At 38.9% G+C, this 17,815-nt stretch overlaps 1 long non-coding RNA gene across 2 annotated transcripts in view; it reads left to right on the plus strand.

Annotated features, from left to right (window-relative positions):
- LOC123818837 overlaps positions 1–16,316 on the plus strand; it is a 95,150-nt gene extending 78,834 nt beyond the window's left edge. For both annotated transcript variants that reach the window (XR_006785709.1, XR_006785708.1), the window contains 4 exons: positions 4,189–4,261; positions 7,348–7,382; positions 9,304–9,375; positions 14,683–16,316. This is a non-coding gene — a long non-coding RNA (uncharacterized LOC123818837). The remainder of the gene's footprint in view (positions 1–4,188; positions 4,262–7,347; positions 7,383–9,303; positions 9,376–14,682) is intronic.
- The last annotated feature ends 1,499 nt before the right edge of the window (positions 16,317–17,815 follow it).

Here is a 17,815-nt window from a genome sequence, read left to right on the forward strand (position 1 = left end):
TTCTTGCCTATAAGATTTCTTTTGAGAAATCAACTGACACTGATGGGAACTCCTTTGTGGGTAACTGTCTCCTTTTCTCTTGCTGCTTTTAAGATTCTCTCCTTATCTTTAATCTTGGGTAATGCAATTATGATGTGCCTTGGTGTGTGCTTCCCTGGGTCCAACTTCTTTGGGATTCTCTTGAGCTTCCTAGACTTCCTGGAAGTCAGTTTCCTTGGCCAGATTATGGAAGTTGTCTCTCATTATGTTTTCAAATAAGTTTTCAATTTCTTACCCTTCCTCTTCTCCCTCTGGCATCCTTATGATTCAGGTGTTGGAATGTTTAAAGTTGTCCTGGAGGTTCCTAAGCCTCTCCTCATTTTTTTGAATTCTTGTTTTGTTATTCTGCTCTGGTTGAATATTTATTTCTTCCTTCTGCTCCAGATTGTTGATTTGAGTCCTGGTTTCCTTCCTTTCACTGTTGGTTCCCTGTACATTTTCCTTTATTTCACCTTTCATAGCCTTCACTTTTTCCTCTATTTTGCAACCATACTCAACCATTTCTGTGAGCATCCTAATTACCAGTGTTTTAAACTGTGCATCTGATATGTTGGCTATCTCTTTGTTGCTTAGTTGTATTTTCTCTGGAGCTTTGATCTGTTCTTTCATTTGGGCCATATTTTTTTTGTCTCAGTATGCCTGTTAGTAGTAAGGGGCAGAACCTTAGGTATTTGCCAGAGCAACCCACTTTGCTGAGTTGTGGCACTGTATGTGGGAGAGGGGTCTGAAAGGGAACAATGCCACTTGCTTAGCTCTGTGCTGGGTTTTAGTCACTTCCTCTCCTACACAAAAGCAAATTGGTCCCTTCTGGTGCTGATTCCCAGGTGGGTGGGTTTCTGTAATTTCTAGGACTGTGTGGGTCCCTCCAACAAAGTCTCCTTTGAGGCTGGGAGTTTCTCCTGCCCCCTCAACCCCCACAGGTTTTTTCAGTCAGAGGTTTTGAGGCTTTATTTCCTCACACTGGAACTCTGGGTTGTGCTATCTGTCTCACTGCCCAGTTTTTCCTCCCAGTTTGTCTGCATACAAATATGGAACCATTTGCTCCACCAGCCACCACATAGCCAGGAGTCCTCTCCACCCCAGCTCCCCATCTCTACCCCTCCTATGAGTTTGGATGAATGTTTCTTAACCCCTTTGTTGTCTGACTTCCATACAGTTTAGTTTTCTGGGAGTTCTGGTTACCTTTATTTTTAAATTTATCGTTATCCTTCTTTTGGTTGTTCCAGGAGGCGAAGTGTATCTACCTATGCCTCCATCTTGACTGGAAGTCCAGGATGTACATCAAAAACCTACCTTGATGACCTCATTCATGGAGAGTAATTTTGACAAAATGATGTGAAAACATGCTATTCTGCTATAAATATTTAATATATTAGGTGCTACTTTTAGCTTCAATTGCAAATAAAGGGGAACATATGATCCTACTATTATAAAAAGTGTTGTTTATAAAGTTATTTATTTGTAGTAAGCACCAGGTACAGCACAAATAGAACAAGGTGTAGTGCTGAATAAGAGAACTATGAGATAATTCTGAAGCCAAACAAACAATAAAAAGAGATACATGATAGATAGATGGAAGGAAGGAAGGAAGGAAGGAAGGAAGGAAGGAAGGAAGGAAAGAAAGAAAGAAAGAAAGAAAGAAAGAAAGAAAGAAAGAAAGAAAGAAAGATAATGCAGGAAAAATATCTCCAGAACAGCTACTACTCAGAGCTGAGAGCTTAACTTCCAACCTTAAAGAGGAATCAGAACAAGAAGAGTACATATTTGAGCACAAAAGCTTCAAAAATAAGATGAAAATAGACTAGGAGCTCAATTTGCAATATCCTTGAGACCTAGGGACTGAATACCACATACATTATTTTATCTTGTGCTTCCTTGAATTTTGGTGTTGCAATTGTTTTATTTTGTTGTGTTTGCTTTTGCCAAGCATAAAATACTCTGAGAAATGAGAGGGTGCCAACAGGCCGGAGGATAGCAGTACTAGTCCTGCGTTCTTGCTTCAGAAGAGGGCAGGGGTAGAGACAAGCCAGAGGGAAATAATGAGCAGCACAACTAATTCCAGAAGCCCCAGGGTCAGCTGAGGGGCCAAGGGAACTGGTCCAGCCTGCAAGACACCTAGAGCTTTACCTAGTGAATATTATACTCAACCAGTCTAGGTCTCTGGGGATTGCATAAGTCAAGCCCACGTCTCTAAATAAGGCACAAAAACAAACTGTGAGTGAGCATGCCCTGCCTTTACCTGTATTTTCTGCTAGGCAAAAACAAACAAAACAAAACAATGGCTACACCACAAAAAATGTATCTGAGTAATTAGTTCCTAGGTCTCAAGGATGTTGCAAATTGAGCTCCTATCCTATCTATATCTTTTTGAAATTTTTGTACCCAAATTGGTATTCACCTTGTTCCTTCTCCCTCCATTGAGCGCATACACTGCTTTGAGAAAAACAGCAGCATTTAGTACGAGAAACTTGGCAGGCCCACAGTATTGACAATGTGCTGAGAGTCAGCTGATGTTTGACTTCACCAGGACTCAACCTATTTGAGTTTCCAGCCCCTCTGAACTTTAATAATGAGCACATATCACTGAGGCCTCTGATAATGGAAACCTTTTCTCTGCTATGTTCTCCAGCTGTCATTGGAACTTACTGGTTAAATTTTAGCAGACAATAGTGAGACCATCAAGTCAATAGTAACTGTTTTAATGATTCCAGTGAGGTCTCTGGATTTACTTGATGTCAAGAGTCCAGTCTTGGCAGAGAAGACAGTGAAGGAATGACAATTAGGGGAGCAAGACATGTAATCAGAAAAAATTCTCCTTTTTGGAAGACTGGGGGTATCTATAGGCGAGTGCTGTCCTCCTAAATACATAATTAAAGTCATGAGTTAAATCTGTGAGCCTCAATTACTTCACTATGGTAGTCTTTCCTCAACTGAGTGGACTACAGTCCAAGACTCAGTGGATGCCTGAAACCTAATTACCTGTTGGGAACTGCCCTGACTGGTATCAGAAGCTGAAACCCCCGCCTAGGCTAAGGCTAAGGGAACGCCCTTGGAACTGTAAGCCAGCAAGGAGACAAAAGCTTATCTCCCTGGCAGGAATGCTGCTTCTGCTGCTTTATTCATGACTGAACCCCCAAAAGCTTGGTCGGTTAGCCAAAGATGGGTAAGATTCCCCACGGAGGTAATGACCTAAGACAGGCACGATCACTTTGGGAGGCCCCCCAAAAGAAGGACTTGGGGGGCTGCAGCAAAAGGGGGTGATGGACCCTCGCTCCTCAGCTTTGACATAGCCTAAGTTCTCAGCGTCTGGGAGAAAACCTCCTTGTCTCTCAGTTGCCTTAGTTCCCTTGCTCCACCTAAGCCTGAAACAATGACAGGGTGGTGCAGCTCTGTACTGAGAAGTGCGGATTCCCTGGGGTGATCAGGCCTAAGAAAGAACATGTAAATTACTGTGAAACCTTCTTTGTTTAGAATGCTCTCAGTTGAATGAGAGGGGTCCAAGGAGGAAGTTAGTTTGTTCCTCAAAGTCTTACTGCCTAATGAGTACTGTACTTTACCTGAATTATTATGCAAAATGAGCCCAATAAAAGCAGGTATGGACTGTAAATTGGCACGCTCCCCACTAGGGGGGGTGGCCATTTCGTCCCTACTTCCCCACAGAAACTAGTTTGTCTCTGTACATGTGTCATTTTTTCTCGCGTGTTTATCATCGAGCCATCCACAGCGTTCCATGGTCACTGCTGGCCGGTGACCCATGCGCAACAATTACCAACCTTGCATATACTATATCTTTTTCCTCTGCATACAGATCTATGATAGAGTTTAATTTCCAAATCAGGCACACTAGGAGACTAACAACAACAACCAATAATAAAATAGAACAATTAAAATAATATACTGTGATACAAGCTATGTGAATGGTTTTGCGGCCATTATAAGGGTTACTTGAACACAAGCACTGTGATATTATGACAGTTGTTCTGATAACATAGTCAGCTAAGCAACTGGCTGCTGAGGACCTCACACAGCATGGATGAGATGGACAAGGGGATGAGTCACATCCCTGGTGAAAGAGTGGGAAGGTGCCAGATTTCATCATGGTATTTACAACAGCACTCAGTTTAAAACTTATGAATTGTTTATTTCTAGAATTGCCTGTTTAACATTTTCAGACTGAGGTTGACTGCAAGTAACTAAAATGTGAAAAATGAAGAAACCACAAGTAAGTGAGGGGATGGGGGGGTTGCTACTGTACCTTTGTTGATTATGCATCCAAGGATTTGAAGCCTGGAGCAGAGTCTTGGATGGACAAGAAATAAGAAACACAGAGACATTGAAAATAGCAGAACAATGGAAAGTTTTGAGCACAAGAAATATTTTAAGGAAAAAGGATACAACATGGATTTTCTGTGATCATAGGGTATGAACTCCACAGTAACCAAATTGGGAAGAGCTGAGTGAAGCCCTGGTCAAGAAGGGTTCTACTCCCTCACCATCATTGTCAATCCCAAGCTTTTACCTGCTGTTACAAAAACAGGCAGGAGAGATATTTGAGGTATTTAATAAAGAAAATGGTGAGGTCTGACCAATTAGAATGGATGTGGGTGAGAGTGTTGGAACAGGAGCTAGAGATCCCAGGAATGGGGCCCCAGCAGCCAGGGCATCAGAGCAGCAATCAAACAGAACCACTTCAGTAGTTTACATATTGGTACATTTGCACCATAGGAGCCAGCTGAATATCTGACCTGTCAATGGGCCCTGCTTTTATTCTACTTGTTTCCTCTCCTTGAAACCCATATGAAAAGTTCTTTATGCAGCAGCCTAAACATCTGATTCCATATTACCCCAGAGTGGTTCTGTTACTTAACTGTCTCCCTCACTATTGTGAAAACCTTGAAAAAAAAGTGTCTTTTCCACTGTGTTATGACATAAAATGTAATAACATAGCAATTAGTATAGGAGAGAGATTAAAAATCAAGATGAATTAGAAAAAAATATATATATTTATGAAGTGATTGAAGGTAGGCTTTATTTGAAATGTCCTTTTCTCCAAGTTTCATATTTAATACTTCAGAATGTTTGATACAAAATAGGCTACCAGGCAACTTATTCAGGCAAATCCCCTCAAATTTGTTACTCCAGCCCCTTGGAATTGTGGTGGGTTAGAACCCCAAGCAGATGTCCACAGGGAGCTGTTATTCACTTTGTCCCCTTGCTAACCTTGCTCAGTGGCAATTAACAGAGGTTCCAGTCCAACATCTAACACTGCAGGGAGCATGGGGACAGAACCAGGTAAGAAACAGACAATAAAAGAGCAGTAGGAAGAAACCTGGAATTGAATCATTTACCATCTCTGGTGAGGGCAAACTCACTCTTTTTGTTCAAAAGGTTTTCCTTGCTGGGGAAAAAAATTACATCTATTGAAAGGAAAGCACATGAAGGAGGAATCCTCATGTTTTCATCTAGATCACTCAGCCTCTGATTCTAAAATTCCCCTGTGAGCTATTGCCAGAAGGCAGAATTGCTTCATAAAAAAGAAAGAACAGAAGAAAAGGGCTAAGGAGGGAGTGAGATGATTAGTTGGAGACAAAGTGTCATAAATTTTATCCTCAAAATATGGAGTGTGAATAATTACATAAGGCAATGAAATATAAATAAATATGCGTACTACCATGTCCTTCAGAAACTGGACTCACAGTGTTTAATGTTATTTTAGTAATCCTGTGATTTCTTCTAAAATGTATTTCAACTTGCTCTAGAAAGTTTCAAGGCACACGTACAATGAACTCATTCAGAAAAGTTCTTTAAACAATTGACAATAACAGTAAAATGGAAACAGGCTGCATCTAACTCTAAACCACATTAAGATAGTTCTTTCCCTTTCTATGGCATTACCCCGAAGTAACTGACTTCTGGGTAAGAATTAATTAAATCCCACAACTGGAATGGGGGAAAATTTCAGAAAGTGCAATTAAATCCTATAATAAAGTACTGTTTTTATTCACAGATTGGATTACACCTGGGTCAGATTATGCCCAGGTGTCCATGAGAATGTAGAATGCATCTTTGACCCAATAACCCTGAACACTTAGAGCACAAGGTTATCCTTTGTCCGGGAGTCCTGATTAAATGACTGACGAAGGAACATTTTGCTTTTGTTTTCCTTATTTTATCCCATGCTGCCTCTCAGCTCCTAGTCCCAGATGACATCCATCTAATCCTACATTTAAAGCATTTATTACATCATTTGACATAATGATACCATAATTAATTTCCAAAACTCAACTGCTTCTCATTTCTCCAATCAGTCTTCAATGAACCAACTGAACTAAGTGTTGAAAGACTGGTCTTTCTTCTTGTCTTCAGTACTAGATTTTATTTAGTTAGGTTATGTTTCTGGAAACTGCATTTTTTAAAAAGATGTACTTCAACTCTAACTGGAATGTGAAGTCTGCAGGGCATATGTCTTCCAGGAGCTGGACTGGGAGTCTAAAGCAGGAAATAGCTAAGTATCCATCAGATGGTGATGTCAGTGGACTGTTACCCCTGTTCTCTATGACATTTGAACAGGAACCTTTAAGTGGCATACAGTCCATTTGGGCAACTCTGTGCCCTTTTTTTTTAGCCAGCTTTGAGGCCTTCATGTCTCATTTCCTCTCTGCCAAGTTAGAGCTGACCCCCCATATCGTGGACAGTTCAACTTTGTTAACATCATCCACCGTATGCAGAACACGTTTCTCAGGAGCATACCCAAATCAAAGACCTTTCTTGCCTACCTGGAACAGACACAAAGTCTGAGAAGACATGACACCATGCACATAAGAAACAGAGGTTACACATAGAACTTATTATGGTTTCAAACAAGCTCTGGCTGAGGCAACCAAAGTGAAGTTCAGATTTAGAGAAGCATTTTATGAAAGGCTTCAAGGGGGCTGGAAGTTTTAAGACACATTTTAAATGTTAAAATTTAGAGGAATGAAATGGCAGTTTCAGTGAGAAAAGGGTATGCTAGGAGCAGAAACAAATCTCAGAATAACACAGCACAAGAAGATGAGATGCTGTGAGTACAAAACAATTTGGAAGTGATGAAAGTCCAAACAGATAGACTTTCCCACGGCCTCTCTAGGGAGTTGAAAGGAAATATATCCTTGAAAGAATAATTGCTCATCGGTTACATTTAATGAAGCATATTATAGATGACTCTCCTGACTCAAATGATAAAACAACGGATAGTATGTCCTCATTGCCATTGCTAACTTCTGAAGAACAACAAGTCACTAATTGTAATATCGTTCATCTATCTTACAGGAACCACAGAAGTGACTTTGTGTCCATGGAAGTTTGTAAGTAAGAAAGGAGCTACTACAGAAATCAATTCCTGAAGGCTCCTATTCTTGGGAGGCAGTGGGTATAAGGGGGCTAAATGGTAATGGAAAAAATACAATATAGATTAAATTTTTTTTAAACAAAGCAGGTCAGAAAAGACCCACACTATAGCTTCCAAAGGTTAGACATCAGAGGGACACTGCATGCTATTATAAAGCTGAGATTTGTATTTCTGGGAATGAAACTTCCACTCCACCCTGGCATGGCTAACTCTACAGCCAGAGCACATATCCACTTTTCAGGGTGAGCCTGCAGAATTTTCCAAATGCACAGTGTCAACCCTTCTTTATCATTCGTTATGTAAAGAAACCTCTTCCATAAACCATATCACCAAGTGCTGAGTGGAACTGAGAATTTTTTCTCATTTGATCTCTGTCTACTTCCTCACTAATCCTGCTGTTAAGGAGTTAGTGAAACAGAGAGCCCTGGGATTCCCAGAAGACTCTTTTTTTAAGGATTCTGGTCCACTGACCTTACCTCTAACCCTCATCATTATCAGTGGCCCAGGGAGCTCAGGGGCTTTGCCTCAAATCCCCTTGCTTGTGCTCTAGGGTATGAAAAAAAAATGCCTGCTGGTTTTCATCTGTCAGCAAAGTATTTACTCCTGGCTCATCTTCACGAGACAAAAAGCAGCAGAGCAGAGGCATAATAAACAGGTTAATTCACTTTTCATCTACTGCCTCATTGATTCAATAAATACTATTTAGTCCTTACTCTGCACAGGATAGCATGCTAGGTTTTATTGCGGCTGGGGAGGGGAGGCAGGGGTCTCTAGGAGTGTAGGCTGGAAGGGCACTCCCAGACTAGCCCTGTGATACTACCCAACTCCTTTGCTATCCAGTCTGGTTTGGGAGTTCATTGGTTCAAGCATGTGTAGAAAATGGGAGAGCCCAGTGTCCTCAGGGCCAAAACTAAAGGAGGAAGGGACTGAGAGAGGACTTTAGAGAAGTGTTATAAGCCACTTATATAATTTCCCAAACAAGCATCTTCCTCTCCTAACTTCAGACACAGCTTACTCCAAAGATGGACTTCAAGCCAAAACACTGTAAGCCAAGACCTCACTGGGCATGCCCACTTCCCCCAACTGCATCTTTGCAGACACTTTGCCTATTCAGACATTAGCTGAAACTAATGAATAAATGGATGAAGGAGGTAAGAATACTGGTCCTTTAGTATACAGTGATGAATAAGCAAAACAGAAATTGAGAAGTAGAAAAGGAATATGTCCATTTGTTCTTGCCTTGGTTTTTTCAAAAAGAGGGAGGATGCCCTATCTTTTCATTTTCTAAGAAGAAAATTAAAGCTGAGTGGATAGGTAATGTGCCTTCTAAAGATGGTGCTAAATCAGTAAAGAACCCAGATCTCCTCCTTCAAAGTTTGTGTGTGTGTGTGTGTGTGTGTGTGTGTGTGTGCGTGCGCGCGCGCACGCGTATGAATTCCTTATTATCACCTTGAGAAAAGGTTTTCTTTCCCTTCTAAACGCCTGAGTAAGATAAGTTTAAGCTCTGATTTCTACATAGCATCTGGTATTAAGTGAGAATGGCCACTGGCGTTTGGAGACCAGAAAGCAAGGAAAACTTCAAGGGTTTCCTTAAGAGAAGAAACATACACTTACCTGTATGAAAAACAAAAACCACCAAATGTCTGCTCCTCTCTCTCCAGTCTCCCTCACATACACAGCTTCCCAATACTGGCAATGTTAGTACATCTTTTGAGGAGACAGAAATGAGTAAATCTATCAGAATTCATCTTTAGGGGAAAACAAGTGGTTATATAATATGTTTTGCAAGTCAGAAAAATTCCTAAAAAGAAAAAAAATAATTGATTGGCAATGCAAATAAATTGTCGCCACTCTCTGCCTTTTTTTTCTTTGCACAGAAAGTAATTAAGATGACACCAAGAATGATGGCCTTGACTGTTCACAGAAATCAGACCTAACAAGACAAACAGGTAAAACCAGCATTACTTTCCCCACTGTCTTCCTTCACTTCCCCCAGCAGCTGTCTCCACTGGGAGATGCCCAGCTTTTTGTTGAGTCAGCCTGGCCTGTCTTTCACTTGAAGGCAGGCTTTGGAAAGGCAGGGTTGACAGACTTTTGAGATGCATTCCTATCTATTAGCCTGACAGGCTGTACAAGGCTAGACTTCAGTACTTGTAACAGCACTTCCCCAGGGCCTCAGCACACCAGCCAGGCTAGTATCAGAGAAGAGAACATATGGCAATTTGCCAGCCATTCCTTGCATCCTTATGCACTCACAGGAGTAAATAGGGAATGCTCTAGGCCTCCTGTTGTAACCTGGAGGATGCTAACCTTAGCTCAGCACACGTTTGTGGTTGTGCTCATGAAGTCAGCTTAGAAAAAATGCATTTTACATATTTCTTTTTTTTTATTTCCTTAGCCAATAAAGAATGTGATTAATCTCTTTAGAATAAAGTGTCTATGGCACTTGGTACACTTTTCCTTTTCAATCAACAGCACACAAATAAAATCTATTCTTTGGGTTCAGACTTTTAGCACAAGCTGAATAAATGACAAGCACATAAAAGTGGTCAGGGTAAATGTTAAGAGAAATAAAACTTTTTCTCTAGTTTGACCTCAGTGAATAGGAAGAAACACTGCAAAGTGGGTTAGTATGCCAATTGCTATCTGTCAGACCCTGTGAAATTGAAACGTCTCCCCATCTTCCACCCCCAGATTTCAGATTTTCATTCCCACAAAAATCTTTGATCTACACTGTTTGGAAGAGGGAAGAAAAATATTAAGGTGCAATTTAAATCTCAGTGTTTTCCTGAAAGGATTGACATATGGTAAACTTGTTTTCATGGAGGGGGACTTCAAACTTATTTTTATCCTAGATCCATGCAAGATAAAAAAAAAATGAAAAAAAAAACTAATCCCCAGTGTTAATGGCCAGAAGAAAACTTTTGCCATTTATTAAAGAGACCATTACAAGAAAATGCCATTTTCCCTACTTGGTTGTTAACCAATAGAAGCGAAGTCCACTACGTGACCCCTAGGTGCCCTGTTACTTTTAACTGAAAAGATTCCTGGTAGTTTTTGGTGGGTTTTTTTAGGAAGGTGAACACATCCACTGCCATTTCTCTGATAAAAATTGATGTTGAGCATGCCCCAACCTTCCTTGCCACTGTCTTTTTTATCTTGTCCCTATTTGAAATAAGAAAATGTTCGACTGCAATTGTAGGTATTTTTGGTTCACCTTCAGTTTCAACTCAGCCAGAGCCCTGGAATCTAATGAACACAAGGGCATTGGGTTTTATGTTATTTCTTCCCTACTTAGCATCCTCTTCTTTAGGTTTGAAGGAGGAATTATTGTTCATCAAGACTTCCTTGTGTCCTCTGCTATGTGCTAGCCCCATAGAAAAGTATGATTTAAATTTTATATGGTTCTTTCTTTCTTTCTTTCTTTCTTTCCCTTCCTTCCTTCCTTCCTTCCTTCCTTCCTTCCTTCCTTCCTTCCTTCCTTCCTTCCTTCCTTCCTTTCTTTCTTTCTTTCTTTCTTTCTTTCTTTCTTTCTTTCTTTCTTTCTTTCTTTCTTTCGTTTTACCATGGGGAACAGAGGGCTTTCTTATTCTTGCAAATCATAGCTGGAAACACGACCTTTACCATATATAGTTTTTTTTTCATTTTTTTATTTTTTTATTTTAATGTCCAAGTCCAGTTTTCTGCCCTTTACCCCCATCCCAGCCCAGCACCCCAGCCCTCCCCTCCTTCCTCCCATCTCCACCCCACCTTGTTATTGTCCATGTGTCCTTTATACTAGTTCCTTCAAACCCTTCCCCTCTTCCCCTAAAATTCCATATATAGTTTTTAAATTAATTGACAACAATTAAAAATTATAAAAACCCAAAGAAATATATATATATATCTAGCTTCCCTTGAAAGTAGGTTCTTTTGAATGCACTAGACCTGCATTCCTATATACAGTGATTAGCCACAATGAAGCAGGGGCTGCCCTTTTACTCAAGGTGGACACCCTTCACCCCAGTTCTCTCCACTCCCATCATCCAGTTGAGGTCACATTACCTATGATTTCTAGTCTTTTGGATATTGATTATGAGATCTTCTCATCAAAGCTGAAGGATAGTCCTATAGCAGGTTTTTTTAACCAATTTCTGATTCTTTTAAACCTATGGGTAATAAAAATTAGGTCAAAAGTATCTTGAGTGACTGATAATCTTTTCTGGTTCAAGTCTTTGATCACATTTGACAGCTAATTTAACTCCCTGACAACTACAAGTGGGTATCTTTTAATCTGCAGTAGAATTTCCATGCCTGGAGAAGATGTAGAAACTGAGTCTAGAGAGTTACCCTTAAGTTTCCATGCTCAGAGCTGTTAGCCTTGAAGTGTTGTCTGATAATGGACAGGTAACAATTAAGCCTATTTCACATTATCTTTGACCTCTCTTCCAACAAGGCATCAGTATTTCTCTTAGAATCTTCTCAAACTTAGTTTGAAAGTCCCTATTATAGGAGCTTCTTGCCACACAATTCCTTACTCCTAGGACTTCTAGTCAGTATTAATTTCAAGCCCAAAGTCCCAGACTATTTTTCTATGTGTATATTCTTCTCATCACCTGAACTTGGGATCTTCCCAAAATATGCTCAAATTTAGTTAGTACATTTAGATGAATTCTCAAAATAGTGGTAACCCTCATATTGGGAGGTCACCAGCAAAGAGCAATCAAGACAAAAATTTTTAAACTCATAATTAGGACTTAACTGATATGCTTTAATCAGCACCAAAATTTATTCCTGTAACTAAACTATTATTTTATATGACTATTCTTAAACCAATCATGAGCTTCTTGGGGACAGAGACTTCATCTTATTCATCATGTGACCTCAGCACCTTGCCCACTGCCAGGCCTATAGTGGAAGTTGAATAAATACATGTTGAATGAATAGGTTGTGAGAAGCAGTTTTTTCTGAATTATGCTGGAAGCAAGATCAGAAAAAGCCAAAGAACTCAAAAGCACACACTATTGCTGATTTCTGAAGGTGATGGGTTAAAAGATTTCAAAAGCATATGTGTATTATAAGGGACCCAGAATGTCCTAGAATTTATTAAGATTTAGGCCCTTGTGAATGTGGGGAAACTCTGCAGAAAGAACCTCTTTCTTTATTAACTGTAAAATCTATAGCTGTCCCAGAAGTCACCCTATTTTGGTGAAACTCCCTGCTATATAGGGTTTACTTGGTGGGCATTTATAGGTCAGCCCATATTATTAGGGCAACAGAATAGTGGGGAGAGTGATACTGACTCAATAAGCCCATTAGTCTTAGGAATTGCCCTAAGAGATGAAAATCTAGGTGGCTTACATAGCAGAAGCTGTGGGAAATAGACAAATGGGTGAGTTTAGTGTGTTTTTTAGCACTATCCATTCTCTCTTCTTTTTATGGTTTTGTCTTCTAGTGATTTTTGTATTTAAGCATAATTGACATATATTAATTTGTGGTGTACAAGATAGTGATTCCACTTTTTTTTGTCCATTACAAAATGATAACCACAGTAAGTTTAGTTACTCTGTTTTACCTTTCTTGGTGATATTTTAAAATATGTAATTTTTGTTTGAATTAAAGCCACATTTAATCACAATGGCACATTGTTGAAGTAGCTTCTTTTCTTTCTACTCCTAAATTCTAAATACCTTGGCAAGGTTGGTACATTCGTTATCAATGTTACCCATAGACTATTTCACTAGAGAGTCTGATATTTTTAAAGTAATGCTTGAGATGACAAATTATCTTAGAATAATTTTTCTTATCTATTTTCATGTAAACTTGATCTTATTTAACTATAAATCAGGAAAAATGGGAAAAGAGATATTTAGGAAAAACATCTTTAAAATTCTCACATTAAATCAGATCATAAATGGAGAGAAAACTTAGCTTACAAAAGAACGTGAACAAGTTACTGGATATCTTGTTGCCTCAGTTGTATCATCTGTCAAAAAGTAAAATGAGACTCAATTACCAATTTGTCATTTTGGGATTAATACTAAAAAATGAAATTTCTTACCAGTCTAAAATACTTTTAAGTAAACTTTTGATTGAAGTTTAACATCTATAAAGAAAATTTCATAACATGATTATCTTGCTTAGAGAATTATTAGAAAAAGAACTCAACCATTTAAGTACCACCTTGATGAAATCAAACATTACCAGCACCCCAAGTCTTCTTCATGGCACATCCAGTCACTGCCATCTTCCCCAAACACAAACATCATCCTTACTTCTAACATCACAAATGAGTTCACTTTCAAACATTATAAAAATGAAACCATACCATATGTGTTTTTATGCCTGTAAGCCATCTGTTGGTCTACAACTTGGTGGTAATGAAAATTCAGATTAATTAATATGGAAGACCAAAGCCTATGTGCCTATACTTCTGTGTAATTCAAGATTATTAAGGGAGGAAAGAGTGACTGTTTTGAGTGGAGAGATATTTAATACAGAAAATTAGAAAGAATACAAAAGCTGAGGGAACAAAGGTCCACTGTAGGAGACCTGGAGATACAGTGGCACAGGAAAGCCATCATGGTAGCCTTGGCTGCCATCTAAAGGACCCCAGTAGCCAAAGGAAGCCATCAGTGATGATCTCACATTCCCCCACCCCCCAGGGCTGTCACTAGAGGAAAATTCTTTCTCCTCTTCCAACTTCCAAATCTCACATAAGTTTCTTTTATCAGCAGATTCGACCTAAAATTCTGCTGGAAAGAGATTCAGGAAAACGTCATTCTGATTTCTCCCCTATGATGCAGGAGAAAATACAGAAAGGCACAAGGCTGATGCTAGCTAAAACCAGATCATTTGGCAGAAGTTTAAACACTTTCAAACTAGCTGATGGGGGAGAATTGACCTGTCTACATTTCTGATCTGCTAGTTGCTTGTAAGTCTTCAGATTCATTTCCAACACAAATCCTATAGTGCCCTCCTTAGGGATCCTGGAAAGTCTGTTTCTATTTTAATTTTTTGAGACAAGTGAATTAGAAGGCTCTCTTCTCTTATTTTGCAGACTGCACAAAGCAGCCTTTGAAGGAAAGCAGGCCTGTATATATTCACTGGTGGGTCCTCCAAATTAGATCAATATGAAGCACATCATACTGAATATGGTCACTTCTCACTCACCATGTTTTTCACATGTTGAGACCATCTCTCAGAGAAGACATACTTGAGAATAATTACTATTCACTATCCTTTGCTAACAGAAAGTATTTTCTCCTCTCACCCAGGTTTCCAATCATAGAGGACACCCTGTCCTCAGAAGTACCAGAGAGGAAGGAGTTTTATTCATTTGTTTTTCTATGCATCTAAATATCCTGACAATCTAATCTCCAGAGGACCCTAGTCACCAGGCAATACAAGACATTCTCCAATTGTGAGGTCCTCAACCCACTTTTCTGTGCTCTTCTAGTTCAAAATGAGAACATAAAAGACAAAACTGAAGAAATTAGATTTGAATCTTTATTACTACAAACAGATACCTGGACCCACTCCCTCCTTATTGTTGATCAGAAATTCTGGGATAAGTGATTAGAGCAATAAATCTCACCTAAGAATAAGATCAATTTCCTGTTTTCCTCAGAGAAAAAAGAAAGTGGAAGAAGACAGTTTTTTCCTGGTGACAGTTTATTTTATCCCAGACACTTTCTCCATTTGTAATTTAGTCTCACTTGTGTATTCAGAAGCAGTGCCAGTTCAGATGGGTTTTGTGGGTGGGGACTAACAAAGTTAAATACAGATGTTCTGGTGCATGAAGCCCTTAAGAGTCCAGCAGGATTGATATGGTAAAATAAACTCAGGGAGGGCTGTCTGGACCCACCTTTTCAGGAGACAAAGTGAGCATAAATAAGCATAGAATTAACAGGCCTCCTGTGCCAAAGTCAGAGGCAACCTGGGGACATGGATTTACAGAGGAAAATACTCTCTATAGTACATTTGCTATGAGAAAGTACAATATTAGATGTTCTGGCTTTTAATATCAGGGTATCACAAGGAATAGTGGTCCAAATTGGCACTGACCCCATCAGCACTTTTTATAATAAATGCTTCATTTACTGGAAATATGGCTATCAGGTTGCAAAACATAAAAATAACACTCAAATCCAAGGTCAAACCACAGGGTGTATAATTCCCTTTTACTAACTAAACAATTCAGTACTAATTATTCAGATGCAGGGTGTAATTGTTTTCCCAGGTTATGCTTCAATCTTTCCAATTTACAAAGTCTGCTACATGCACCATCTCACCACCATAGTGTGTCTGCCCCATTACCCAGACAAGTTGAACTGGAAATAGTTTTATTTGCCCATTTTAAGTATCTTCCTCTCCTCTCAGGGTAACATTAGTTTTTGTGTGGCTTAACAGATGTTATCATCATTTGCCCCTTCCATGGATAAGACACCTCTAGAGAGGCCAACAGAGTAGAACTCGATCACTCTAATATATTAGGTGAGATTGCCTCATCCTCTTTATCTTTCAGATTCTTTGTATGTCTGTTCTAGATATGTTGTCAAAGTTGTGGTAATCCTCACCAACTGGTAAGAAATGATATGAATGAGATTGTATTGTTGTGGGGCTTTTATATTCTGTGTGGTGGGAATATAAATTAGCATGACTTTTTGTTGGCATTGTATAATAAAATTTAAAATGTACATTCCATTTTATACACAAAATTTTATATCTAATAAATATTATATTCCAATGATATAGTCATATAGTCAATGATATAGTTATATGTATCTTTACATATAAATATGTAAAGATATACAAAGTTGTTCATCACAATGAGAAACAACCTATATCCACCAATATGGACTAGTTAAAAAATATGGTATACTCGTGGAAGAGAATCTATACATTTGCTATAAAGAACCCTAGAGATTTATATTTGTTGGCTTCAGTAGAAGGTCCATGGTAGTTTTTAAAGAAAAGAAATTACAAAGCAGCATAGTTGATGTTGTATAATCTCATTTATGTATAAATCCAATAAATCCCAAATTCTGCTATGATCTGGTCTCAACATTCACAGAAACAGTCCATTACAAAAGACATTTTGTAATGTCTTTTGGTAGACATTACAATTAGTAATTACAGCCTTTGTTCTCAACTTTCAGAAAACATTAGGGAACATATCATTCCCAACCTACAGCACCACATCTTAAAATATCCTCTGTACCCCACCTTCTTCATCTTGTTCTCTAACTCTCACACTGGAGTAGCTAGAAGGCTCTCTTTCCCCACAGCCTGTTCTGGTCTCAATCATAATTCACCCCAAAATTCATCAATCAGTTCTCTTACTGTCTCTGTTCCCTCTTTTTGTCATCTTTTCAGTGGTTTCCATAATCTGAATAATAAGGTAGGGAGAGAAGAAACTGCTAAGTGCATAAACTTTCCTTCTTAGGGAGTAGGAAGAAAAGAGAGTGACTATGTATATATATACTATGCTATCTTAACCTTGTAGCAAATACAAAATCATGCTAATATCTATGTATATATACATAGAAATGTCTTCAGGGATGTTGCTAAAATTCTTAATAATAATACTGTCATCTAGGAATTCCTGTGAATGTTGTTTTTAACTCTTTGTCTCTCTCTCTCTACCTCTTTGAATTTTGTTTATAGTCAGAATGAGAAATTCATATCAACATGTAATATGGGAATGTCATGGTGCTCATAAGGAATAATGGATGTGACTAAATACACATTTCAAGTATAAATATATGTTTTTTAAATATACATAGGTAGACCATCTCTTCCTGTTTTCAACAGTAATAGGCTCCATTATTTTGGAATTGTTCTCCTTACTCCTACATGTCAGAGTTGTCAGCCTCTCAGCAGCAGTGGAACACTGTTGCTGAATTCATTATTTTACTGCCAATCAACCCTGTTTAATATGTGAGTCCAGTGCATTGTATAAGATCTGGTAAGTAACAAAACATGTTAAGTAGTCCCTACTAATTTTCATTCTTTTGATCCATTTGCCCCGGAAGCCATCATTTTTATGGGTCTCTTTGGGAAATAGGGAGTCATCTTATGTGTGTCTGTATCCATTATAGTCTCTCCACATCTATACATTCTCCTACATTTTTCTAAATAGATAGCATGTACTGTATTTATTTTTATGATTTGTTGGCCAGACAAACTTCCTTGAAAATCAAGGTGCCTGCCTGTGCAGTTCCCAACATCCTGACTCATGAGTCCTCTCTTAGCTGGGGAAATTCCGAAGACAAGAGAAGTTTGCAACACGTGGCCATGGGGCAGTCCCACAAGTGCTACCGCAGGCACCAGACAACTGGAGCTCCTGGTTCCTGAGAAGGGACATTGTTAGTCAGACTCTCCACCCAGAAAGGTCAAATAGCATCT

Source organism: Phyllostomus hastatus, unplaced genomic scaffold (assembly GCF_019186645.2).
Source record: "Phyllostomus hastatus isolate PE091 unplaced genomic scaffold, TTU_PhHast_1.1 phas_contig_29, whole genome shotgun sequence".
NCBI classification, from domain to species: domain Eukaryota; kingdom Metazoa; phylum Chordata; class Mammalia; order Chiroptera; family Phyllostomidae; genus Phyllostomus; species Phyllostomus hastatus.